Source organism: Lemur catta, chromosome 19, assembly GCF_020740605.2.
Source record: "Lemur catta isolate mLemCat1 chromosome 19, mLemCat1.pri, whole genome shotgun sequence".
Classification (NCBI taxonomy): Eukaryota; Metazoa; Chordata; class Mammalia; order Primates; family Lemuridae; genus Lemur; species Lemur catta.
In genome coordinates, this window is record NC_059146.1 from 30,690,431 (window position 1) to 30,718,195 (window position 27,765).

A 27,765-nucleotide genomic window follows, 5' to 3' on the forward strand; every position below is an offset into this window, starting at 1 on the left:
CAGGCCTGCTGCTGTTTGCACAACACCATGACCCAACACCTTCCCCAGCCGCTTGCAGGACAGGCACCCAGACCAGGCAGAGGAAGACAGGCTGGAAGGGGAACCCCTTCCAAATGAGCCCAGGACACTAGGAAATCGGCCACTCTCCCAGGACAACAGACTTTTTAAAAAATGTTCACAGTTGGTGGAAGCTTTCTAGAGGCAATTTGGCAATAGCTTTAAAAAATGTTCTCACCCTGTGAACCAGTAATGCTACTTCTGGGAATTAATCCCAAAGAAATAATTAGAGGTGAAGAAAAAAGTTCATGGCATTGGTTATAAAGCCAAAAGAAAAGAACCAACCTCAATGACCAATACCACTAGGAACAAAATTAAATAAATTACTGCATATCCTCATGGCAGTAAATATTTATAGGACGTATTCATAGAAAAAAGACTGCAAAGAAATAATCTAAATTTAGTGCTGGGACTATCAATGATTTTTGAAAATTTGTTCTTTATATCTTCCTGTATTTTTTCAAATTACTTTCATGAATATGTTTCAAAATCAGGAGGGAAAGAAAACCCAAACAAGTTTTCATTCATTTAATTTACTTCTATTCACTAGAAAAATATTTCTTGAGATCTTACTATGTAATAAATAGTAAAGCAGTGAACAGGCAGCCCCTTCTCTGCCCTTTGACTAGAGGGGAGACAATTAGTTAAATGTCCTTACCAAGCACACACGTCAGTACAGCAAGGTAAGGAAAGGATAAACTGATGAAGGAAAGAACAGGCTGTAGGGTAGTCATGGAAGGCTTCACGGAAGCTGTGCTGTTTAAGCCTTGAAAGATGAGAAGATGGCCAAGGGAAGGGGTGTTGGTGGCGGGGGGAGGGTGCTGAGGAGGGACAGATGGACAGCAAGTACAAAGGTCCAGAGGATTTAGGAATCTAATCTGGAGGTGATTTCCATGGCAGCACACACAGGGCACAAAACCTTTGAAGAGCTGGCAGGTTCGGGGGGGCAGTGGCCTGACTGGCTGCCATGGAGATGATGCACCTAATGAGGGTAGGGAGCCCCCCTAGGAGGCTGGGGTTGCCATCCACATGGGGGACAAGAGCAGCCCAGCCCAGAACTGGGGTGCTGCTACTGCAGAGAAGGGGACAGACTGAGGCAGATTTGACCGTGCCTCACAGTGACAGGAGCGCCACGGCATTCCACTCCCAGCTGAGTACCTGGGGGGTACTGGGTGTGGGGCCAGATGCTGGCCACAGAGATGCAGCCCTCACGTTGTTCGGACCAGAGGGGGAGAGAGACGAATAAATGAACCGGTTCAGGGCAGCGTGTTTCGGCTCTGACAGTCGGCTAGTTAGGCTGGGTTCCCTTTTAAGGAAACTGGACAATTTTCCAAACAAAAGCCAGCCTCAGCCTTCCTATGGGGTGGGATGTATTTCAAAGTCTTTCCCATCTAGGTTTTCACAGACAAGTCCTCCTCAGGAGACCGCAGGGCAGGCAGTGTCACTCCCGATGGGCAGATAAGGAAGTTGGGCACAAAGCGGTGGCGTTCTTTTGACACCAAGAACCAGAACTCAGGCCCACGGCATGAGAATACCACACCTCCACTGCGGGCTGCTTCAGGGCGGGCACCCTGGACTCCACTGCGGGTTGTCAAGTCCAAGCTCACTCTCCTCTTCTTCCTTGAGACAAACCCAAACTTGTGGGGGCAGCAGGATGCTCATCCCCAAAGGCTTGCTCTCCTAGAATCCCTGGCAGCTAACTGTGTGTCCATTTCTGGCCAATGAGAGGTAAGTCGACGTCTTACCTCTGGGGGTCGGGGAAGGGGCTTTTACTGCTTTCCTACTAAAAAGGAGTAGCCACAGCTAGCACACCTTCTCCACCCTTCTCCTGTTCCTGGGATGCGAATGCCATATGAGGAGGTGTAGCAGGCATCTTGGGGTGGCTGAAAGCCCCACACTGAGGATGGCAAGGTGGGGCCCTGCCCCAGTCTGCCTACACCCCCTTTCCTTCCTGTGAGCAAGAGACCAACTGCTGCCCTATTGAAGCTACTGCTTACTCGTTTTCTGTTACATGCCAAGTGCAATCTTGGCTGATGGAGGTCCTGCCCAGATCCTCACTTCACAGATAAGGAAAATGAAGCCCAGCAGGGGAGGTCACTAGGCCAAGGTCACACAGAGCCAGGAAGAGACAGACGGGAATGTAGCCTGTATTCCTAACCACCTCACACTAGCACCTTGAATGTTAGTTGCACGCACTGGCTTTGGAGAAACCTTGGTTTCAGTTTGCTTCTCCATCTAGTCATTCACTTGCCCATTCCTACTAGAAAGATGAGTGTCACAGAATGTGGACACCTCACTGGCCACTCGCCATCACCTAGGACTCATGGCAGGTGCTCAACACACACCTGCTGAATGAGCAATGACTGCGCTCACGGGTAGGTCCTGCAACTGCTCTGGAGAATGGGAATGACAAGGGTGGCTTCGCAGCAGGCTGCAGGGGTGCAACGAGGAATGACAGTAAAGCCCAGCGCCCAGTGTGCGTGGTTCTGTTATCACCAGCACTGAGCCTGTGTGTTGCCTCTTTCAAAGACCTCTCCTCATGACCCATAGGCTTCACCAACTCTAGACTACTTTTGCTTTTTAAACTTGGATTCAAAGACGATTTCTCAACACAAATTAGCTATAACTCACATGGCGATCACCTCCCAGGACTTGCAACTGCTCTGCAGCTGCTGTGGCCTCCCTGCCTTGTGTTCCGTCAGCAGCAACTGCTGGGCTCTTTGCTATTCTGCCTCCTCCTTTGGCCCAAGCCCCCTCCTGGGTGATGCCTTCCCTCTGGGAAGCCCTGTGGCCCTCCCCATCGGGACCACCCTCTGGGCTTTCCCCCATCTTCTGCCTAGTGCCGGTCCCTGACGGGGTGTCTGGAAAGGCTTTCTGCCTGGCATTCCTGGTGGCTGCTTCGTGTAGACGCATTAGCCAGCCCTGCCCCCACAAGACCCAGGCCTGTGGGCCGGCACCACGCCTACCTGCTGCCTCCCTGAGAGCTCCTGGCACGCTGAAGAGATACTCAAATACATCTGATGAATGGAAGAACGAATTCAAGAGTGAATCACACGGGCTAACATTTCTATGGGGCACCCTATGGGGCAGGCACTGTTCTAAGTGCTTTATATACACGAACTCACTGGATCTGCCCAGCCCTCTGAGAGAGGGGCTGGTGTAATATCATTCCATTTTATGCATGAGAAACTGAGGCACCGAATGAAGTAACTTGTGTAAAGTCGCATTTTTGTAAGGCTGGTACGTGGCGAAGCTGGGTTCAAATCCTGAAGGCTGACTTCAGAGTCCATGCTCTGACTTCTGAGCTCATCCTGACTTGTTACATGAATAAAGGTACCAACACCCACGACATGTCCTGCACCAGAGCAAACACTCTCACTGGCCTCCCCACAGCTTTCCAACTGCCTTCTCCTTTGCTCCCCTGCCAATCCTGAGGCCGAAAAAGCCACTCACTTTTCCAGCCGAGAAATCAGTCTGCTAGAAGCTGGGGAAAGCTTCTGGGAAGCTTCCTGATAAAAGAGAGGTTTAATGGCCCTGGCTGGCCCTGCTTCCCATCTTGTGGCTAAGAGAGAATGTGATACTTGGAGCCACAGCAGCCATCTTGCAACCATGAGGAAAAGGCCAAGGTGATCTTACAAACACAGATTTGGGGCCCTGACATGTGGAACCCTGAACCAGTCCTGAAACTGCCCTTTCTTTTGGCTTCTAGCTAAATAAGTTACCATGAGTTTTCTGTTACTTACATTCGACATTGTGGCAGAAAACATTTAGAAATCGGTATGGCACGGGCAACGAGCAATTAGAATGGCCTGTCCACTGCTGTCTCTCAGCACTAGATTACAGAAGAAACTCTGATAATCACCCATGTGGACTGCTTAGCACAGGGCCTGGGGGATGCCGGGGATGCTCGCTGGCTGCCGTCACCATCGGCCTCTTACTGGTTCCTTGCCTCTCAAATGGTGACCATTGTCTAGCTCTGCTTTAATGAATCTCTGATGAGATAAAATCTGAAAAAGAGCATAAAGCACCACGCAAGCAAATGCTCATTCTTGTCTTGAACTCCGTATAGCAGCAGCTAAGAGCATGGACCCTAAACTCAGGCTTCTGTGTGACCCTGGACAAGTCCCTTAATCTCTGTGCCTCAATTACCTAATTTGCAAAATGGAAATAACAAAAGTACCTCCTTCACAGGGCTGTTGTGAAGAGTCAGCGAGTTCATACGTAAAACTCTGAGGGCAGGGCCTGGGACAGTAAGGCCCACGAGTGTCAGCTGCTATTCCTACTACTACCACCGCTATTACACGGATTACATGGGGCGCCACTCCCTAGACGTGTGGCCTTAGGCAAGTTACTTCACTCTCTGGGGCTAACAGCAGTGCCTGCCTCATAGGATTACTATGAGAATTAGCCACCAGCTCCAGCAGGGAGCACAGCACAGCTCCCACCCCCGTGTGCCCAGTGCCCAGCTGAGTCTGTGGCTGCCCACCAAATGCCAGCTTGCGCTGCTCAGCAGTGTGACGTTCCTCTGGCCTCTCCTGTGGTCCAGGACACTGGTACCTCATACAGGGGCATCCTGAGAATACTCCATGACCCAGAACTCTCTAGTCAAGCAGAGTGGCTCTGCCTGCTGGCACACAGTGTCCTCAGGAGGACTTTTAGGTCAGGGCACAGCTCAGTCCCACAACCAGGAACAAAAGGCAGTGTCTGCTCTGAGTGTGGCATGGGGAAGCTTGGAGTGGGTTCCTCTGGAAAAGGAAGAACTCGTAACCACAGAGGTCTGTCCCAGGCACAGTGACCAGCAGCTGGCAGGCAATGCCCAGAGAGCTACCTCAGGTTACCCCGGCAACAAAGGGACCACAATTTCAAGGATGGTACTTATTAGTAAACAATGTGACCCTGACAGGCCATTTAAACCCTCTGGTTTTCTCATCTATAAAACAGGGATCAAGTTCCCTCTATGAAGGGCCTGCCTTCCTCCCACCCTGCTCTAAAACATGGGGAACTATATTTCCCAGGATTCCCGGTTAGGTTCAGCCAACAGGGCACAGTGGCAGAAGCCTAGGAGGTGGAGGTGGTGAGAGCTGGGGTGGTCGTCCCTCCATCTTGGGCAGAAGATGTCCTGGGCTCTGCTAAGGAAACCTCCTCTGTGTGTCCCTTTAGCCCCCTCCGTGTGTCCCTTCAGCCCCCTCATCTAGGGATTGCCTCTCTACTCCTTTTTGGTGTCTCTGTTCCTCCACCACTTATCTATCTATCTATCTATCTATCTATCTATCTATCTATCTATTTAGAGACAGAGTCTCACTCGTTGCCCAGGCTAGAGTGCTGTGGCGTCAGCCTAGCTCACAGCAACCTCAAACTCCTGGGCTCAAGCAATCCTCCTGCCTCAGCCTCCTGGGTAGCTGGGACTACAGGCACGTGCCACCATGCCCGGCTAATTTTTTCTATGTATTTTTAGCTGTCCAGATAATTTCTTTCTATTTTTAGTAGAGACAGGGTCTTGCTCTTGCTCAGGCTGGTCTCGAACTCCTGACCTCGAGCGATCCTCCCGCCTCGGCCTCCCAGAGTGCTAGGATTACAGGCATGAGCCACGGCCCCCGGCCCCCTCCACCACTTATTTAACCAAATTCTCTGTACCAAATTCCCTCTGCCTAAAATATCAGAGTGGATTCTGTTTCCCTGACAGATACACCTGCCTTGTCTGTGTTTTAGGGGCACCTGAGAATCGAGGTACCAAGATACACCTTGGAAAGTGCACCGCAGGATTATTTTATGGAAACGTTCTCTTTTCCATAACGTACAGGCACATTGTGGATGTGGAGTTTAAAGTCCCCAAACAAAATGATATGATGTTTGAGATTTGCTTCAAAATGATCCAAAGGCAAGGGAATGGATGAAACAAGATTGGCCACGTGTTGATAACTGTGGAATCTGGTGACAAGTCTATACATGCAGGCAATGCATGCTCCTTCTACGGCTGTAAATGTTTGAAATTCTCCATTATTAACACAAATCAAAATCAACAAGTAAGAGAAAACAAGTCCCTATTCTATGGGTGAGGAGATCCGAGGTTCCAGTGGCAGAACCTTCTGTGAGGGCAATTTGTCAGTTCATTAAATTAAAACCACGCACAGCCATGAACCCAGTGATTCCAACACCAGGAGAAGCACTGGCCCAAGAACCCAGAGCTGCCTGGACGAGGTTCCCCACTGCAGCACTAACTGAGATGGAATAAAAGAAGACTACTCGAGAGTCTCTCATTAAAGAGCTGGTTAAATAAGTTTTGATACAATAGAACCTGGGCAGCCATTAAAAAGAGAGAGGGTATATCCAATGTGCTAACGTGAGGCAATCCCCACGACACATGGATAAGTGACAAATGCTAGCTGTGGAAAAAAAGTATGTACCATATCACATTAAAAAAAAAGTATGTAATATCCAGAAGGGGAAAGTCTGGTACGTAGTAATAATAATATCCATGGACATGAATACAGCACTTACCATGTGCCAGGCACTGTTCTAAACACTTTCCATATATCATGTATTATATATGTTCATAAACCCTATAAGGTAGAGCTACTGTCTCCATTTTACAGCTGAGGAAACTGAGGCATGGAGTGATAAAATCATTTGCCCAAGGTAACAAAGCCAGTTGAGTGCTGGGACTGTCTAGCTCCAGAGTCTCCTAACAACCTAGCTGACACAGCAAACGGTTTATAATGGTTATTTTACCCCTGGAAAGTAGGATTGGGGTGTAGGGAAAAGAGGAACAAGATTTTCAATTTTTAATTTATATACTTTTATAATGTTTAAATTTTTAAAAATTCACACCCTATACTTTTAAAAATCAAAAACCACATACATGGAAATGAGTATATACCACTCCACCCAAATGTGGGAAAAAGGAGTATAGCCAAGCCTGATCTGTCTTTTTACAACTTTGACTATTTTGTCTTTCTGACAACCAAAGAGAAGCCAGAAATGCCTCTACAGGCAGATATTCTGATGTGAATTAAAAGAGAAGATAAAATTTTTTTTGAATTTTTAGAAACTTTATAGCACCCGATAATGATGATCATAGTAATCATAATTGTTAATACTTTCATATCATGTATGTGTTAGGCATTGTCTTAAATGCCTTACATATATTATCTCATTAAATCTTCAAAATACCTTATGATATAGATACTTTTATCATTTCCACTGTATATTTAAGGAAACTCTACAGCTCAGAGAGGTTCACTAACTTGCTGGGTTAAGTGGCAGGGTCAGGACTGGAACCTAGGCCATGGGTTCCAGAATCGCCCTTCTTGATGGTGCTGACTGGGCCACTCATGGAAGGGGGAGCCTGAGTTAAGCTAACCGGGGTGCAAAGAGGCACTCAGCCAGACTGACCATGAAAGCATGAAAACCCCGGAGACCCCACTCTACACCCATGATACTGGCGCAAATGAGGAAGCAGGATAACAGCAAGTGGTTAGAGGCAAATGGGGAAGCCGGACCCTACTGTGCCCTGGGGCAAGACAGAATGCCTGTCTCCTGGCACAGTGTGATCACTGGATATAAACCCCATGCGTTCAAAAGGACACAGGTAGGTGGATGCTCTCTGAAGCACTGCGTGCAGTGGCGTGGAGCTGGGGACGAGGTGTGTGAGGTAGGGCAGATGCCCGTTACATGCGACGGCCCAGCCATCAGACACCACGCCACACTGGATGCACACAGAACAACGTGGCCAGATCTCAAACACATGCTATTTGGTGAAAACTGGAAGAAACAGAAAGAATGAGATGTAGAGCCCAAAACCATTTCTGGAAACTGACCCTTAACTCAAACCTCACCATATATTTTACAAGGATACGTACATAGCTACAGACACACCACAAACACTTCAGAGTAGGGGAGGAATGGAAGGGCAGACAGAGGATGGAGATGGAAAAAACAACAAAAACCTACCCAGTGACAAGGGAGGAGACACGTATTTTTCCACCATCGGATGAGTAGTGTTTGGCAGCCAGACTCCACTTGCACACCCCTCCCCCTTCTTGTGGGGTTAAATGAGAGTGGAAGGAGGAGGAGGCAGAAATTGGACACAGTAGACTTCTTCAAAAGAAAACCACACGTGTTTGATCTCAAATGCCACAAAATCCATTGGCTCTGACACAATTTGTTAACTTAGTGAGCCTTAGTTGGGGACTGAGTTTGGAGGCCTTTTCTCACCGAGGTGGGCATTTGTCTACTGGATTCCCGCTTCCATCTTTCTCAGCTCCTGGAAGATGGACCCCAATTGGTCAAGGGCAATCAGCCTATGGGGCTGGGGGCACAGGACCTAAGCTGCACCAATTGTAGACTAAAGGGAAGTGTTTATAACCCACGGGAGAGGTGACTTCTCTCTCTCTTTCTCTCCCCTGATGCCTGTGGACAAGAAAACAAGTGGCCCAGATTGTCACTGGACACCATGTTGGGACCAAGAGGCAATTATACAGGCTTCAGGAGGAAGCTAACGCTGAGAACGTGAGTCCCCGACAGACACACAGAGCTGCTGATCCTAGGCAGCTGATGCTGACCCACCTCTGGGCTCCCAGAACACATTAAATGTCTTTACCGTTTGGCCAGATGGTGCCAAGGTTTTTGTTACTTGCAGCTAAAAGCATCCTAACTCAGACCCACAAACTAGCCAGCCATTTTCTGATTGCCAAACAAGAGAAACTCTCTGCAAAAGGGACATAGGGCATCGGAGTCTGACTAGTTCCTTCAGAGTGGAGGACGAAAAAGAAAAAAAAAAGAAGTGTGACTAGGAAGGGCCAATTCATGCCAATGTATGGACAATGTTCACAGGTTTCCAACACGTCCCCTGCCCATCTGGGGGCACACACAGGATGCCACAGAGATAGTCAGTTGCATCTCCGTACACAAGGGCTCCAGAAACCCTCAGCAATGGGTTACTTGTTTCCTTCATCCTTTGTGACAGCCAAGCAGCAGCCAGTTTCCAGTGTTCATTTCTCCTGATAACGGCAGGCGGTTGATCCCCAGCTGGCTGGAGCTGAGGATCAGAGACAGAGCCTCAAAGCCCAGCTTGGTGCCCCTGCAGCTGCTCTGTTCCCGAATCAAAGGTCAGACTTTTGGATCAGGGCTACCGCTGGGATCTCTGAAATGGCACATGGCCCGAGGACCTCAGCAAGGAGACCTCGCTGGCTGCCGTGTCCCTCACTCCGTCGGAATACAGGGAAAGGCCAAGCGAGACAAGGGGAGGCCGAGGAACGTGCACTCTGAAGTCGGCCTGTCCCGGTTCAATCGCGGCCCCACCCCCGGATGGCCCCGGACTCTGGACAGTGATTTCACTCGGATTGCCTGTTCCATAAAGCCAAAGGAAGGAGGGACAGAGGATGAAGGAAAAAATAAAAAACCCCTGCCCAGTGAGACACCTCTGTCACTGGCAACTTCGACTCATTCATCAACAAATATGTATTAAGCAGCTCCTTTGTGCCAGGTACTATTCTAGAAGCTCGGGATATAGCAACAAATAAGACACATGATTCATCCGACCAAACAGGAGCTCACATGTTAAAGGGCAGGGACAGGCAACGCACAAGTTGACAAAGCGACTGTGGTAAGTACTACGAACAAAATAAGCAGGACGATGCGAGAATAAGAGGGGGGAGAGTGTGTGAGTGAGGGGAGGGCAGTTAGCTGGCAGGAGGCACAGCAGAGCGATTATGCAGCCAGACTAGGCCTAGGTTCAAATCCTGACTCCACGACTCCTCCTGTGCGGCTCAGGCAGCAAGCGACCTGACTTCTCTGTGCCTCAGTTTCCTCATGTGTAAAATTGGATAGTACCTCATAGAGTTTCTGGGAGGATGAAGTGAGTAAATGCCCATGACACACCTAGCAGCAAGGACTAGGCCTAGACGCGGGGTCCATCTGTTTGAGGGTCTCTGTGAAAACTTCTCAGGCACCCGGTGGTGCTGCTAAGAGCAACAGTTATAAGGATGTGGGTTTCCTGGGACACAGCGTTCTCAAGCCCCCTCCCTGCAGGGTCAGAGCCCACCTTGCTCTGAGTGGGCCCAGCCCTAGGTTCAGCAGAAGAAGGGACAGCAAGGCCCCCACTTACCCAGCACCTGGCAGAGGCCACCTGCGCCGAGGAGACGTCAGTTGGTGGGATCAGAGGAGCTACTCAGGGTACCTGCGCCCCTCCACATCCGACACCATTCCCAGGCTGGAGGGGAGACGGCAGACTCATGTGGGCCCAAAAAGGAGTCATTTCCTGTGTGGTGCTCAGGAGACAAAGGTAATCTGGAAACTCCCCTCCTCAGCCCTCCCTGCCTCTCTCCCGGCCTGGCCCAGAAGAGGGAACTGAGAGAAGCACATTGGTTGGTATCTCAGAAAAGAAATAGGGAAATGGGGTGGGAGGGCTGTCAGCTGCTCTGGGCCTGGGAGGAAACGAGGCCACCTTTGTGGGGAGCCGGCTGGGGTCCCTTCCCTGGGAGGAAGGGCTCGTGAGTCATGGAGGCCTGGAGCCTTTCCGAGGAAGAGGCAGCTGTTGAGATCTGTTTTGTAGGCCGCTCCAGCAAGCTGTTCTTTCCTAGGGATCGACGCGTCTAGAACCAGGGCACCTTCTCCTTTATAGAAAGCTCCTTTCAACCCTGCTGAGTGGCCAGATGACAGCACAAAGGTGCCGCATGGCAGGGGAGGGCTGGAGTCTCTGACCCTGGCTCTGGCTTGTAGCAATGGAGACAAACTGTCCTGGGGGAGGAAGCGAATCAGGACATCAAGCCTTGAAAGTGTGTGCAGGAGGGAAAAAACAAAAGAAAACTGTAGCACTTCTTTCCTTAAAACCCTTCCGTGCCTCCCAGGGGCTGTGGGAAGAAAGTCCAAATCTCTTCCCATAGCTCACCGGGCCCACTGGGACGAGCCCTGCTGACCAAAATTTCCCTCCCCTCACTCTGCTCCCCCAACACACCCACACCTCCTTCCCACCCCAGGGCCTTTGCACAGGCTATTCTCCCCACCCCAAAACTCCCCAGCCTCCAGCCTCCCCTGGGCGAGTTCCTTCCTGTTCATTCTTCAAGTCTAGGCTCCAGGTCACTTCTCTAGAAAAGCCTCTTTTGACACTCCCACCCCCACCCCCACCCCGCCTCCAGGGCCCAGCCTGGAGTAAGACCTCACACCCCCTGCCTGTTAGTCTTCTTCAAGGCAGTCTGCACTTTTTCTTCAGAGTTGAATTGCCACACTTAAATCATGTGGCTATCTGAGTGATTATTTGATATCTACTTTTAACAATAGCTCACATTTATTAAACACCTACAGTGTTTACTATGACTCCTTACAGCGGCTCTGTGAGGTCAATACTGCTGTTATCCCCATTTTTTGGATGGATGGGGGGGGCCACGCGGTCCTGGCCGAGGTAACAGGTGCTCAGTAAACGGTTAGTTTGGGAGCACCCAGATGCCTGGGTTACGTTTCCAAGTATCCCTTCCTCCAAAATCCACTGGGGACAAGAGCCTAGGTCCACGGAACACATTTTTGCCATACTCTGAAGTTACAGCCTCTGACTCCAAGGGTCTCTTCCGGTTCTAATCTCTCCCCAACCCAAGAAGACATTAATTGAACACATTCTTACTATGCAGCTACAGTGTTGCCAGGCATGGCCTGAGCACTAGAGAGACAGCAACAAACAAAACACGTGCAGTCACACACTCATGGGCTCGCACCTGCTGGGAGAGGGTCTCAGAGCCTTGCCTCTCTTTGTCTCTCTTGAACCTGCTCCCATCAGCCTTTTGTCCCCACATTGCTGGACCTAGCACAGTCATTTCTATGCCCTGTGTCCCTCCTTCCTCACCTGGCCTCAAGGTCTCTTCCCTGCCAGCCTCCTTTGCTGAGTCCTCACCTCTCAGGATAGCTTCTCTCTTCTCCATCCACATCGATCCCCCGGTGACCTCCCCTGGGCTCCTGGCTTTCAACACCACGTCTTTGCCGAGGACCCCTACGCTTCCTTCTCCTGCCTGGCCCTCTCTTCTGAACTTGAGACTTGAGTATCTGACTGCCCCCTTGCCATCGCACGCAGCTGTCCCAGGGACATCTGACGCCGAATGGACTCTACGCTGCTTGATTCTTCATACCACCTTCTGCCGCTCCCGGCAAGCCCCACCCTGGTATCCCTCAACTCAATGTCTTCGACACCCATCTGGTGTTCAGGCTGAAATCTCGAGGTCATCCTAGGTTCCCTTTTCTCTCACCCCTACATCCAGGCCATTAATACTCACTGTTGGCTCCACCTTCGAGATATAATTGGGATCCACCCCCTCCCTCTGCCTGCCCCTGTCTCCTGGCAGGACTATGGACCATAGCAGGAGCTTCTGCCCTGACTTCCTGGCTTCCACTCCCGCCCCCACACAGCCAGAGGGACTCCATTCATATAGGGGTCAGGCCATGTCCCTCCTCTGCTCAGAACCCTCCCATTATCCACTTAGGGAAAAGTCCCCAGTCCCTACAAGACCTGGAACTCCCTGACCTCATTTCCTCCATGTTGTCTTTTTATTTTAGCCATTGAGGCAGGTTTGTAATGGTTTCCCACTGCGATTATCCTTTGCATTTCCATGATGATGATTAAGGCCGGTGAGGTATGCACTTTAAATAATAATAATAGTGGTAACAATAAATGGTTGACATTGACACAGCATTTACTATGCGCCAGGCACCATGCTAAGTGCTTATACAGTGGCACGATCCCTTCCTAACCCTCTCGGGACGGATGTGTTTTGGAATTCTGAATAATTCAGATTCTAGAAAGACAACCCTGGCAGTTCGTGGAGGAGCATGGTAATCCATCACATGGATATTTCCACCGTGAGAACACACCAGCTTGGATCACATTTCACCTGGGACTGTGGGTCTGCATTAAGTTCCTGAATGCTCAGGACCCCTTAATGAGGTAGGTGGCGTTATCTCCTCTATTTTACAGATGGAGGAGCTGAAGCACAGGAAGGTTAGCTGCTTTGGCCATCGTCACACAGGGAGCAGTGGAGGGCTGGGTTGGTTCTAGCACACTCCAAAGCCATCTTTACTACTGTCCTCTGTACTGGGTCTCAGGGTAGCTGACAGAAAACAAATCAATGTCGAATGAGCAAATGACATAAAGCTGGGGAAGCAAGAGAACTCAGGCTCTGCAACTCATTACAGCTCACATGGGAAGGTCAGACGCCTCTAAGCTAGCTATTTGTGTGAGGTTAACCTAATTTATTTTGAATGCAAGATCTACCCAAATATAAAACAAGATTTTCCCAAAAAATTATCCTCAGAAATAATAATTGCCTTTTAGAGTCTTTCGTATTATTTTACTTTGAACCAAGTGCTCTCTGGGAAAGTTTTAAGCTTCTAAAGGCTTAAATGATACTAGTTTTGGCAACAATAAAAAAAAGATGCATATATTATAACAGACTTAGTAACTATTCCTAAGGGCTTGACCCCACAATTCCAAGTGTTATAAGACACTGTGAACAGGCCCTTTAAACAATCCTAAAATTTGTACGGAACCACAGAAAAAAACCCCAAATAGCCAAAGCAATGCTGAGAAAGAAAACAAAGCTGAAGACTTCACATTTCCTGATTTAAAATTACAGTACAAAGCTATAGTAATCAAAACAGTGTGGTAGTCATCTAAAAACAAAAATACAATAAAGAGCTCAGAAATAAACCCAAATATATGGTCAACTGATTTTTGACAAAGGCACCAGGAGGACACCTGAGGAAAGGATAGTTTCTTCAATAAATGGCGCTGGGAAAACTGGATTTCCACATGCAAAAGAATGAAATTGGACCATTATCACACCATACTGAAAAATCAACTCAAAATGGATAAAAGACCTAAAGACATGAAGCCATAAAGCTCCCAAAAGAGGACATAGGGGAAAACTCCCTAACATGATTCTTGGCAGTGATTTTTTGGATATGACACCAAAAGCTCAGGCTACAAAAGCAAAAATAAATAAATGGAACTACATCAAACTAACAAGCTTCTGCACAGCAAAGAAAACAATCAACAAAATGAAAAAGCAACCTATGAACTGGGAAACAGTATCTGCAAACCACGTATCTGATAAGGGGTTAATTTCCAAAATTTATAAAGAACTCTTACAAATCAATAGCAGAAAAATAAATAACACAATTAAAAAATGGGCAAAGGACTTGAGCAGACATTTCTCCAAAAAAGATATAAAAATGGCCAACAAGTAATAAGAAAAGGTACTCAACATCACTAATCATCAAGGAAATGCAAATTAAAACCACTGTGAGATATCACCTTACACCCATTAGGATGGCTATTATCAAAAAGACAGGAGATAACAAATGCTAGTGAGGGTGTGGAGAAAAGGGAATCCTAGTACACCGTTGGTAGGAATGTAGATTGGCACAGTCATTATGGAAAACAGTAATGGAGGTTCCTGAAGAAATTAAAAGTAGAACTACCATATGACCTTAAACAAAAAAAGAGCTCAAACACATTGAGACAGACAAAGAAACAGTGGTTATCGGGTGAGGGATGGGAAGATGTAAGTCAAAAGGATACAAAATAGCAGGTATGTAGGATGAACAAATTTATAGAGATCTAATGTATAACATGAGGATTAAAGTTTACAAAATTGTATTGTATTAGGGATTTTTGTTAGATAAGTATATTTTAACTGCTCTCATCACATACAATTGGTAACTAGATAAGAGATTTAATCTGCTTCACTATGGTAAGCGTTTTGCTATCTATATGTATCCCATATCATACTGTAAACCTCAAATATACACAATAAATTTATTTAAAAAATTAAATAGCACTAACCAGGTGCCAGGCAAAAAATAATAAAAAGATTTCTTTAAAAACCAAGATAGAGACAAATAAATGTAAGTGACATTCAATCAATTTAAACAAAATACTTGTGGTGAAAGTCTTACTGGGGCATTTATAGAATGTATATAACGGGAACTTTGGAAATTAAAAAACAGGATGTGGAATATAATACCGAAAACTGTCTTGAAGCAGAGTGCCACTGTGGGGGATGAAATTATATGGAGAAATTTAATTTTCCTAAGTTGTCATTTATTATTCATATTGGAACGATTAGTCTGACTGACTCAAAAACAAATGATTATATAACTGCTTTTATATGTTCACATTTATTCAGCCCTTTATCCATTTTCAGTAACTGTCCTTAAAAAACATCAAATCTTGTTTTTTTTTTTAAAAAAAGTTAACAGTGAGTGGCTACACTATAGAAGTCACCAACATAAAACTAAAAGAGGAATTTTTAAAAACTGTCTAATGGTATAGGATTGGGTTCTTAAGAATTGGGATATAGTTTCCAGTGACAACACAATACACAAATTCAAGAAAGGCCACATTACAAACATTTCAGATGGACGTGGAGACAATATATTCTGGAAATGTGTGTAGGTGACTCAAAAAGCAACTCTGGCGATGATAAGAATGCCTGTGAACAGTGTGAATAACACTCTTTTATGACATGTGAGAGGATATAAGCAATATTTGAATTTAACATGCTTGATCTCAAGATTCTAAATATGTCACAAAATTAATAAATTAGCAAATACAAATAAGCACCTGATTATATTGTCTATATCCTTAACATTTCCAGTGGGCCTCAAACTTTTTTTTAAATCTTCTCTTTGGAATCACCTTGTTTAGGGCATATGTGGTATTTTTGTAGTACAAGCACTGAAAAAATCCAGAAGATACACACCAGCTCGCAAAAATTATTATCTTGGGGGATTTTGGGTCCTTTGATTTGTTTTTTTAAACAAGCAAGTATTACTTTGATCATTGGAAATGCAAACAAGTAATATAGCTTTATAATGTGACGCTCCCCTGTGGACAGGATAAAGTAGTAGTTTGCACCCCTGCCTGCATATCGGAATCATCTGGGGAGCTTTAAAAAAAGTCCCATACTTGCTTACCCTCAGTAATTGCAACAGAATTTGGGGTGGGACCAGGCCTAGGGATTTCTTAAAGCTCCCAACATGATTCTGATGTACAGCAAGGATGAGAATCATTAGTTAAGCAAAACTTTCCAAATTATAGTGTCTTTTGGGAGGGGGAAAAAAAGGTTCCATAGTCAAAGAAGGAAGTTTCTTTCCTGGAGGATTTCTCACAGCCTGTAACGTGCAAATGTGCACCATGACTTCACAAGAGAAGCCACAGCACAAGATGGACATTTGTGTGTGTGTGTGCGTGTGTCCACTCAGTACTCCTTCTTTGGAGCAGCCATGCCATTAGCAAGCCCTGTCCACTCTGTACCCAGAACCGACCCCCTCCTCACCCGCTGCTCTCCCTACCCTGGTCCCGTCCTCTGTCATCTCCTGCCTGGACTATGGCACCCTCCTCCCCACTCTCACACTGGCTCCTGTGATTCTTGCCCACCAAGCAGGCTAGTGGAAGATCCTTGGGGCACGCAGAGTTTGAAATAGCTCTGCTCCCAGCCCTGAGACTGCCCACAGCATCCCTAACTGCCATCCTCTGACTGTGGAAGGGACCTGCTTTCAGATGAAGGCAACATGACAGACAGATTCCTCATGCCATTGCTGAGCTGCTATGTCACCAGCCTGGAGAATGGGCCAAAGAACCCTCACACTTGGAGTTGGGGGTCCATACATTTCCCAACTGTTGAAGCCTGCATGAAAGGGGGTCTCTAATACCTGGAGCCCAAAGCATCCAAACTATATACTCTCAATTATACCCTATTTATTGGTCAGTTCTTTTCACTAGGTAGAATTATCATATTTATTTGTTTTTCCTGCCTATTGTCTGTCTCCCTCTTCTAGAATGCCAGCTCTGCGAGGACAGGGACATTTGTCTGTCTTGTTCACTACTGAAACACTGGCTGCCAAAGAGCAGGAACTCAGCATTTATAGAAAGAATGACTGCGCTCACTTAATTCTTTTAACAGCTCCAAAAGGCAGGGGTTACAAGTACCAAACTGTACTTGGTCAAACCCCATGGCCAACCGGACCCTGCACGGTCTGCCCACACCTACCTGTCCCCGCTCATGACCCTGCAGCCATGCACGCCTTCTTCCAAGTCCTTCTCAGTCGAGCTCCTTCCCACGTCCAGAACTCCACCGACGCTGTGCCCTACGCTGGGAACTCTCTCCCCAGTCCTTACCCCCACTCAGTGAAGGCCTACTCATCCTTCAGGCCTCCTCCCAAATGCCAGTCCTTATGACAGACATCTCTTGGCCTCTCCAAACACGTCAGGGCCCTCGGATATGCTCTCGCAGCCCTCCGGGCTCCTCCGTCAGGGCACTTAGTGCAGACGTAATTATACAGCTGTTGCTGCAATTACTTACATGCTGTTTCCTCCACTCAATGGGCGCTCCAGGAAGGAAGGCACCCCTTTTCTTATCAGTGCCCTGAGAAGGCCTGGCATACAGTAGGTGCTGCATAAATACCACACCTGTCAACTGTGGCCATGATCTTTATTGCTCACTGAATACCAGGCGCCCCCATGTTTTCCTCGCAGCCCGGCTGCAGTTAGGCAGCACCAGGTGTGAGCAGACGTGAGTCTGTTCCTTCTGGGCCTTGGCATCTAAGTGCTGCTGTGCCACCCTCTGGTTCTTGTCTCCAGCTGTGGTGTCCCTGGAGGCTGGAGGTTTCAGCTGGGAAACTTCACAACCCTGGGTCAAGCCCCCCAACTGACCTGCCTGTGTCCCAGATAAGAAATGGACATTTGCTATGTCCAATCTCTAGGAGCCGGGGTTAATTTGTTACGGCAGCAGAATCTCGCCCATCAGTGGCATTCCTGAGAATGAATGAAGGCAGCTAGAGGCAGAGACACTGTAATCACAGACTGGGACGTGCGGAGCAGGCAGTGGCCTCCAGCTGCCAGTACTGAACCTCAGTGAAAGGCCTGGGGGGAGCAGGTGGAACAACTACTCCTCGGGAATCGCCACTTTCAATTCCTGGTGGGGCGGATGAAAGGACCCAGAGCCTTTGCTGCCTTCAGACAGGGACAGCCTCGCAGCAGCTCTCATCAAACATAGCTCCTTAGGGATCACAGCCAAGTCCCAGTCCCTGGGGACAGGGGAGGACACTGCTCAGAAGCCAGCAACACCCTGGAAAAGCCTATGAGCTGGAGGAAGCTGAAACAGCAAGGCCGCGTGAAGGGCCTGGGCTAATTCAGGCTGACAGCCTTCCCTCAGAATCACCCACTGGGGCTCTGCCCTCCCAGCTCCATCCCAGAGAATAAATCACACTGTCAGGTCTAATTTGGGACTTGGCTGATGGGCTGAGCAGAGCATCCATGCGTTCTGGCCACAGAGGTCAAGGGCAGCCTAAGCTCCTGAGGCCAGTGCTGAAAGGCCCAAGCCGGGTTGGGGAACCCTGGGGCCATATGTGGCCTTCTGGATCCTTGAGTGCGGCCTTTTGACCGAATCCACATTTTACAGAACAAATCCCTTTTAATAAAGGGATTTGTTCTGTGAAGTTTGGATTGGTCAAGGGGCCGCACTCGGGGATCTGGAGGGCCACGTGTGGCCCCAAGGCTGCAGGTTTCCCACCCCTCCCATGAAGTTCCTGGTCTAGGCCTCGGCTGTATAAGCCCTGTTCCCCAAACACAGTCCTGCTACATCCTACGCGAGCTCAGGGCTGGGCACAGGGCAAACCCTCACATGTTTGGCGAGTAAATAATCACAACAGCAGCAGCTAACGCTTATTATCTTAGAGCTGTGACTAAGCTGCCTAACCTCCCATGCAGTACGAGCTAATGAATGTAAGCTGCCAAGGCCATCAACATCATCATCATCATCATCATCATCATCATCTCCTTCTCCTCATCATCTCATCTATTATGTGACTACTTTGTGCCAGGCACTGTCCTAGGTACTTGAAATTCATACTCACATTTTAAATCCTCAAAACAACCTTAGAAGAAAATGGAAGCTTCCAGAGTCAAGCTGCCCATTTGGGGCAAGTCAGTGGCTCAGCTAAGACCAGACCCCAGGTCAGCTGGACTCTGGAGCCCATGCTCTTGGCCACCATCTCAACCCACTTTTTTTTTTTTGAGACAGAGTCTCGGTTTGTTGCCCGGGCTACAGTGAGTGCCGTGCTGTCAGCCTAGCTTACAGCAACCTCAAACTCCTGGGCTTAAGCGATCCTACTCCCTCAGCCTCCCGAGTAGCTGGGACTACAGGCATGTGCCACCATGCCCGGCTAATTTTTTCTATATATATATTTTAGTTGGCCAGATAATTTCTTTCTATTTTTAGTAGAGACGGGGTCTCGCTCAGGCTGGTCTCCAACTCCTGATCTCGAGCGATCCACCCGCCTCGGCCTCCCAGAGTGCTAGGATTACAGGCGTGAGCCACCACGCCCGGCCTCACCCCACTTTTGATTTTGCCTCCCTTGAGAAGCTTCCCTGAAACCCTAAATCACAGTCAGGTGACTCCTCTGGGTTCCCACAGTCCTGTGGCTTCTCCTATTAGAACTCTCATCACTCTGCGTTTTTTACCTGCAGAACCTTCCCAACACACTGTATCCAGGTAAGCCTACTGCCCAGAAAAGACTAGGAACATGGGACATGCCTAGTCAACGTTGGATGGACGGATGAATGGATGGAAACCCAAGTCCAAACCTTTCATTTCACACTGGAAGGGAACGGAGATTCTGAGAGCTGTAGGGAGAGTTTCCCTGAAGGAGGGGGAGGGGAGACGAAGGGAGACATTGCTCCTTGAATCTCTATTCCTCCTCCAAAGCCCAAAAGCTGCTGCCAGGAGCCCTCCCTGATCCCCAGGCTGGGCCAGACACTGCTGTTGGGTTCCCACAGTCCCCTGGGCTTCCCCATCACAGCCCTGATCACTCTGGGCTGTCACTGTGTGAGGACCTGCCTTCTTCACTGGACGAGGAGCCCTATGAGTACAGAGCCCACCTAGCTCGACAGGGACAGGCACAGAGGAGGTGCACAATAAATGCGTGTTTAATCAACCAGCAGGACTCCAAAGGAAGGCAACAAAGCTGGAAGCCTCATTCTGGGAAGAAGAATGTAAAACACAGGTACAGTTTATTTGGCAAGGAGGAGGCCAGGAGAAGCTTACTCAGCCACGTGCAAGCCCTGAAGAAGTGTGGCTGGTGCTGCTCACCAGGACTGGACCAGAACCAGCGGGAGGCAATTACACAGAGGCAGATATGATTCACAAGAAAGCTTTTTAATGATCAACTTCCCCAAAGCGAAATATGCAGCCCTGTTCCTCCGTTGCTGGAAGGATTTAAGCTGAGGCTAGACAGTGAGCCTGGGGACCCCAGTCCCTTTCTGGACCTCTTACGAGGCAACAAAGTGTAGTGGCCAAGAGCAAGGGCTCTGGAGACACGCTGCAAAGGTTCCTACCCAGGCTCCTCTACTTGGCAAGCAGCTTCACCACTCTGTGCCTCAGTTTCCTCATCATTACTGCGGAGATATCACAGCAGTGACATCACAGGGTAGTTCCAAGGACTGAATGAGATCATGCACATAAAGTGTTTACAGCAGGGCTTGGTGCAGTTAGCACCATTAATGTTAATTATTGTTGCTTTTCTTTCCCTACAGAGCCAGACACTGTTGGCTGGCTAACCCAACTGACACTCTCAAATCACTTTTTCTCTGGCCTCCTCCTTAGGAAAGGCTGAAAAGTTAAATGAAATTTCCCACCTTCCCACCTGGAGCTAGAGGAGGCTATGCGGCACATTTCTGGCCAATGAGATGCAAGTGGAATCTTCTAGGGGATTCTGGGAGTGCGTAAGCAGTCCAGATTTGAAACACTCATGTGACACCGGAATTGATCCTTCACTTTTTATTCTGCTTGGGCCAGTGGCAGCAACCATGCGACCACAAGGAAAAAGGCCAAGAGAATCAAAGAGGCTCCAACCCTCACACCACCTAGCCACTGAACTAACACTGGCAGCCAAGTACCTCCAGGTTTGCTATGATGGGAGAGAAATCAACCCTCATTTGTTCAGGCTGCTATGGGTTCGGTTTTCTCTTCTTGAAGCTAAAAGCATGCCTGGCCGATGCACCCACCATGACACAAACAGCTCACGGCATACAAGCCCATGGTAGCTGTTTGCCAACCTCGGCTCAGGCCCACAGTGGGGGAACCCCAAATCTAGAGGAGAAAGGGTGGAAGGCTGAGCCAATATGGTGTTTACCAAACCTCAGCCCTGTGTCCCACCTTTCCTTTCAGCTGCAGCTACATCCCATCTGTCCAATTATTTATTAAATATTTCCTTTAAATTAACTCACTTTTAAACTTAAATACATATATATTTAAAAACAAAAAAAGGAATCTATATCACCACTAAACGTGAAAGATTGGTATCTTTTGCTACAAATGTAACCTAAAAAATAAACAAAATATAGTCATCCATGTACCACCAAAAGTTATCCGATGTAGCATAATTTGAGTTCAATGAACTAGCAAAAATTCCTCATTTTCCTTTTCTTCTGGGGGAAAATATCAGAATATCTTGCAATACCTGGCATTGCCACAGGACAACAATGGGCTACAGCTGAGCAGGGAACATGTTTTTCCTATTCACCACGATTCCCAAAACCCTGTAAGCGAGGTGATGACTGCGTTCTCCCCGCTGGCTGGGGCAAGAAGTGGGCCAGGCACTGCTGTCCTCCCACCTCTGTTCAGGGCCCCCTTGGGGAGGACTTCCCAGAGCGCCCCGTCTAAGACTTCACCTTGTGACTCCAGTCCCCTCCCCTGCTTTACTCATGTCTGCATAGACTACAGCACTTACCCCCTCCGACTTAGCCTACATTTGCTTTTTGTCTGTTTATTGTTTGATCCTCCAGTAGAATGTCAGTTCCCTCAGGGAAAGGATTTTACCTGTTTTGTTCATTCCTGAATCCCCAGTGCCTGGAACCTAACAGTAGGTACTCAAATGCATATTTGTTGAGTGAAGGAAAAGAAACAAATGAATCGAATGAATGAATAAATGAAACCTCTCCTTTCTAGTTCCTTAATGCTCTGGTTATCATGTTGGGAAAATACTAGTCCTCCTGCAATTTGAGAGGCAAGGCTAGAAATTCACTCAGGATTTAGGACCTTTTATGACATTGAAAAGGAATGTGCTAGATTAAAACAAATATTTACGAGCCCATACGATACATACATTAATAACTCAATAAAGAAATAAATGAGGTGGAAGGGACAAGCATTCCCTACAGAAGAATTCCAATTAATGAATGCGGAAGGAATGAGGGACACACAAAAACCACCGTTAGGGAAACACCACAGTAGCAGCTGTTGCAGGCGAGAGCCAGCCACCAATGGACACTAAAATTAGTGACTGGAAGTTTGAGGAAAAGCAGGATATTAGCAAAGTATCTCCCCCAAGATATTTATTAATTACAAAGGACAAACAGTAACTTTACAGTGGAGAAATCTGGCAGGCACCACCTTAATCACGTGACCCAGGTGAACATTACCAGGACTACGATCACAGACATCAGGGACCCCGTATGATGCACTGAGGAGGAACGTCACCTCTGTGGTGTTCTTCCAAATAATGCACAACCTCAGCTGAGTCACAAGAAAACCTCAGACAAACCCAAATTGAGACAATCTTCACAATAAGAGAGCAGTCCCCTTTCAAAGTGTCAAGGTCATGAGAGACCAGGAAAGACTGAGGAATTGCTATAGACTAGAGATGAAGGAGATATGACCACTGAATGTAGCGTGGGACCCTGCATGGGATCTTGGAAAAGAAAAAGGACAGTGGAAACATTGGTGCGATCTGATGAAAGTCTGTAATTTAGTTAATACTGGACCAGTGTTAAATTCCTGGTTTTGATCACTGTGCTACAGTTGGATGAAATGGTAACATTAGGAGAAGCTGGGTGAAGGATAAATATGTGAACTCTATCATGTTTTGCAACTTTTTTTATAACTGTAACATTACTTCAAAATAAAAAAGTTAACAAAGAATTGTGCTGAGAAACATCCTTTGACAGAAATCTGGCGGCTAGACACGGTCCCAAGCTCCAGGTACCCGGGCAGAGCTTTGCCAGGATGGAGGAACACGATGAGACCCAGTAAACAGATGAGAGAGAAGTTCCAGGCAGATTCACTCGGTTTCCACAGCTCGACTGACAGGCTCTGCAACTCAGCCAGTGTCCAGTCTGGACGCCAGAATCCTCTGTCTTCTACTTCCCACACTGTTACAGTCTCTTGGCTCTTCAAAGAATCAGACAACACCCCCTCCCAAGAACCCTGCCAATAAAGGTTGGGGTCCTCATTTAGGACCGCCTCAGGGCAACCTAGAAAGACAGCTTGCGGCCCACTCCATTGCTTCGAGTACATCCCACGAACACAAAAGAGGATGATAAACCCCCAGAAACCTAAATACAACATATATAAAACCTACACGTTACAGGTAAGTATCTACCATATGTACGTATTTTAATTATCCATAAATACCCACACCATGTTTTTAACCTACAGAGAAACCAGCGCATTTACAGGGTAGGATGGTGGGGCCGCCCCGTATCGTGACCGTGGTGGCAATTTCACAACTGCATACATTTGTCTAAACTCTAAGAGCTATACACCAAAGAGTGAATTTTACTTTATGTAACTTTTAAAAATTGAATTAAAAAAACAGAGTACAATCCATGGGTGTACGCTTACGAACAAAGATTCCCGAGACATCCTACGACTGGGGACGGCGGGAAGCACGCTGCAGAAGCCTCCACAGAGCGTGGTTCCTTTTCCTTACACGGCAAACTAAAATAATAAGTGTGTATATAAATAAGCAGGAATGTTCGCCTACGGGAAAAGGCCTGGCAGGACATCCAGCCCACGACCGACAGTAATTACCTTGGAGGGAAGATGTTGGGCTTGTGGGTGACGACGGGAGGGACAGTGAAGGAGACTTTCATTTTTCCCTCAATACTCTTGTATACCTTTTTTAAATAACAAAGATGCGTATGTGTACGAGACATAAAATTTAAGCAAACAAGAGGCCACGCTGTACTTACCCTTAGCGCCTTCTGGACACTAGTGCTCCTCGAGGGTCCCGGGAGAGCCGGTGTCACAGACCGTGCATCTGCACAGAGGGAAAACAGAGCTTATGTCTTCGGGCAACTGGAGCCTTCCTGCTGCAATATCCATCCGTCACGCACGTGCCTGGCACTTGCTACGTGCCTGGCACGAGAGTACACCAGTGGCCAAGACAAAGTTATTGTCCTCAGGGGGCAAACATTCTAGCAGGGGGGCAGGACAATGAACAAAGGGCTCAACACCAAGTTGGGAGAGGGAAGGACCTTGGTGGAAACCAAGCAGGTGAGGGTGCAGTGACGGTGCTGCCACTGCACACAGAGAGCTCAGGGAGGGCCTCTCTGAGGGGAGGACAGAGACCTGAACACGAGAGACCACAAACTGCATGACTATCTGGGAAGGAGCCTTCCTGAGGCGGGAGCCCACGTGGAGCATTTCGGGGACGGCCAGCAGGCCTGTGTGGCTGGCGCGGGGTGAGTGTGGGGTGACCGGTGGGAGGTGGGGGCAGATGGAGGGCTATGACAGAGAAATAGCACTTGTCCTGATTTGGAACTTTGTATTATGAATTTATGTTTTTGTATATTTAGCATGGTTGTTTATATTTCAGCGGATATTTCATGGATGAATGAAGGTCTCCAGGCTGAGAAGGTACTGTCTGTGCCGTGCACCATCACATTCTCAGTGCCAGCACAGGCCGGGCACTAAGTCACATGAGATCTGAGAGGACGACCTAGAGCCACCCTACATGGAATGGCCATGAACTGATGACTCTCCCTCCTGATGTGCCAGCTCTGTCCTAGCAGACACATGCTGGTTCATTTCATTCTCCCAATCACCCTAAGAAGTAGATACTATTATTACTCTCGTGTCACAGATGAGGAAACCGAGGCACACAGTGGGTAAGGAGTCCAGTAGCTGAGGTAGCCCCGTCAGTCAAAAGTATACTCAGCCAGGCATGACTGCACATGCCGGTTGTCCCGGCTACTCAAGAGGCTGAGGCAGGTGGATCCATTGAGCTCAGGAGTTTGAGACCAGCCTGGGCTACATAGCGAGACCCTGTCTGTAAGGATTAAAAAAAAAAGTAGACTACATACAGCCAGGATGTGAACCAGGCAGCCTGGCTCCTGACCACGTGGCTAGACCACACTCTGCTAGGACAGTCAACAAAGGGAAGGGTAACCACAGGCTGGCAATGCCGCCCTGGGCCACTTCCCCAACTCTGTAACATCCAAATGCTCCCAAACGCCAAGGCCAAGCTCAAATGCCAGTCAGCTCCTCCAGGGAGCCTCCCAGGAAGGAAACATAGCAAGCAGCCAGCTAACTCTCCAGAGTTTAGGAATCTGGACACCTTCAATAACCCTGCCCCTAGGGTTCCTGGAGAAGCCCCTTTTAAAGGGGTTCTTACCTTTCTCATGCCAAGAACTCCTATTGGCAGCCTGGTGAAGAAGGGTGTGGACTCCTCAGAATCATGTTTTTAAGTGTATAAAATAAAATATTCAAGATTACAAAGGAAATATTATATTCAGGTATCAAAATATCTGTAAAACTAAACCAAATCTTGAGATACGGTAATATCTGTGCTGCTTTATTAATGTTTTAAATTATGAGATCTAGTGGTGGGTCCAATAATTATAGTGATTTAGAGATTGGTGAGTATAAATAATATTTTGTGATATTTGCGACAACTGTAATGTGATATGGAAATATGTCACTGGTGTTCATAATATAACTGTGGTTTCTTGCCCTCATTCAAAAGGGAATGCTGAATTTCAGTTAGATGGCAGAAAAAATAGAGATGTAATATTTTTTCCCAGCCAAAAACGATTCCAGTTTAGAGGATCACTTTCACAGCTTTCCCACTCAGCCCACGGGATTCCTGCAAGGGACTGACCCCACCCGTGAGTTGGGTGTGAGGGTAGGACTGGTCATATGATCCAGGCCTCACAATAAAGCCACTGCACCACCTTCCCTGTTCCTGGCTTCAGAGATGGCCTGGGTGACCCTGGCACCATAGCCAGGATGATTAGAGCCCATGAACACTAGCCCCAAGACAGAGGAAAGCAGAGCCAGGAGGTAAAAGAAAACAGGGTCCTGGCAACCTCATGAGGCTCTGGATCCAGCCATGTCTGAAGCCATTACACGTATAATCTCCCAGGCCATGTGTCCATGTGTGTTTCCTTTTATACTTAAGCAAGCTGACCTGAATTTCTATTTGCTCACACAACCAAATGACTCTTGACTAACACATAAGGGCAGAGGCAAACGCTGCTCTTGATTCCCATGGCTCACCACCAGGCCATTTAGGAAAGTACAAAATAAAATTAGAAACAGTTACTATACATAGAAACAGCAAATACAGAAAAATATATGCTTTAAAAACACTCAGAAATGGTCTCTTGGGCAGTTGCTATCCCTAATCTGGTCTATGAAGCCCTAACAATTTTGGTTTTCAAGATGAGTTGCAGGGCAGGAAGGAACCAGAAGCACCCAGAACATTTTCCTTTATCACCAGACTTCCCATTTTAAAAATTCCTGGGATGATCAGAAAGCCCCTGCAATAAAGCTCTTGTAAAATTTTAATAGCCACCTTTTAAACTGCAACGGAAATTGCTTTTCTGCCACTCTAGTTTTTTTCTCTTTCTTTCTCTAAAGTGATGCATATGGCTTTTTTTTTTTTTTTTGAGACACAATCTCACTCTGTTGCCCCGGCTAGAGTGCAGTGGCATCATCATAGCTCACAGCAACCTCAAACTCCTGGGCTCAAGTGATCATCCTGCCTCAGCCTCCCGAATAGATGGAACTACAGGCTTGCACCACTGTGCCTGACTAATTTTTCTATTTTTAGTAGAGTCGGGTCTCATTCTTGCTCAGGCTGGTCTCGAATTCCTGAGCTCAAGTGATCCTCCTGCCCCGGCCTCCCAGAGAGCTAGGATTATAGGCGTGAGCCACCGCGCCCGGAGCATATGGCTCTTTAAAGGCAGATCAGCAGTGACATGCAATGGTGCCAAGTCTCTCTGGGCCAGGGCTTCATTTCCTGCCGACTGGAGGAAACTGTGGATGTCCATCAGTCTGGGGTCCTGCACACCGCTGAGAGGAAAGTACCATGGGCTTGTGGAAATGACAGCAAAGGAGGGCTGGCTACAGGCCAGGAATTCAGCCACCTCCAGATATCCCAGAGCCCCACCTGGGAAGGGAGGATGCCCTTGGAGTTGCCTCCACAATCCCAGCACACCATGGCTGTGGCCCATCTGCCACACAGGTTACACTCACAGGCCAGGCATCTCATTTCCCACAGGTTTATACCAAGAACAGAAGAATCTCAGAGGAGAGAACTGGGGAGGGAAAGGAGTGTGCCGACCGGACTCCTAGCCTGAATGTTCCCTCCCTTTAGCCATAGGGATTGGCTCCACAAGAGACACATGATCTAAGCAGGGCCAATCAGAGCCTGCCCTGGAAATTTTGCTGCAATTATTGGGGGAAAGAGATGGGATATAAGGCTGGGATTGCTGAGGGCTTCCTTGTCATCCCAAGCAGTGGGAGGTGGGGTGAGGGCAGAGAATAAAGTCAAAGCTGAGAGAGGCAGAGCCCCGAAGTGAAGAGGGGTGGATTCCTGATGAGAAGAACTGAATGGTGACTCGCCAGGTCCACCTCTGGGATTTTCAGGTCTCTGAACCAT

At 47.8% G+C, this 27,765-nt stretch overlaps 1 protein-coding gene across 2 annotated transcripts in view; it reads right to left on the minus strand.

Annotated features, from left to right (window-relative positions):
- Positions 1-27,765, minus strand: part of SIPA1L3 (signal induced proliferation associated 1 like 3) — a 219,186-nt gene that overhangs the window by 106,085 nt on the left and 85,336 nt on the right. For both annotated transcript variants that reach the window (XM_045532124.1, XM_045532122.1), the window contains exon 2: positions 24,071-24,138. The gene's annotated coding sequence lies outside the window, so the exon portion shown is untranslated. The remainder of the gene's footprint in view (positions 1-24,070; positions 24,139-27,765) is intronic.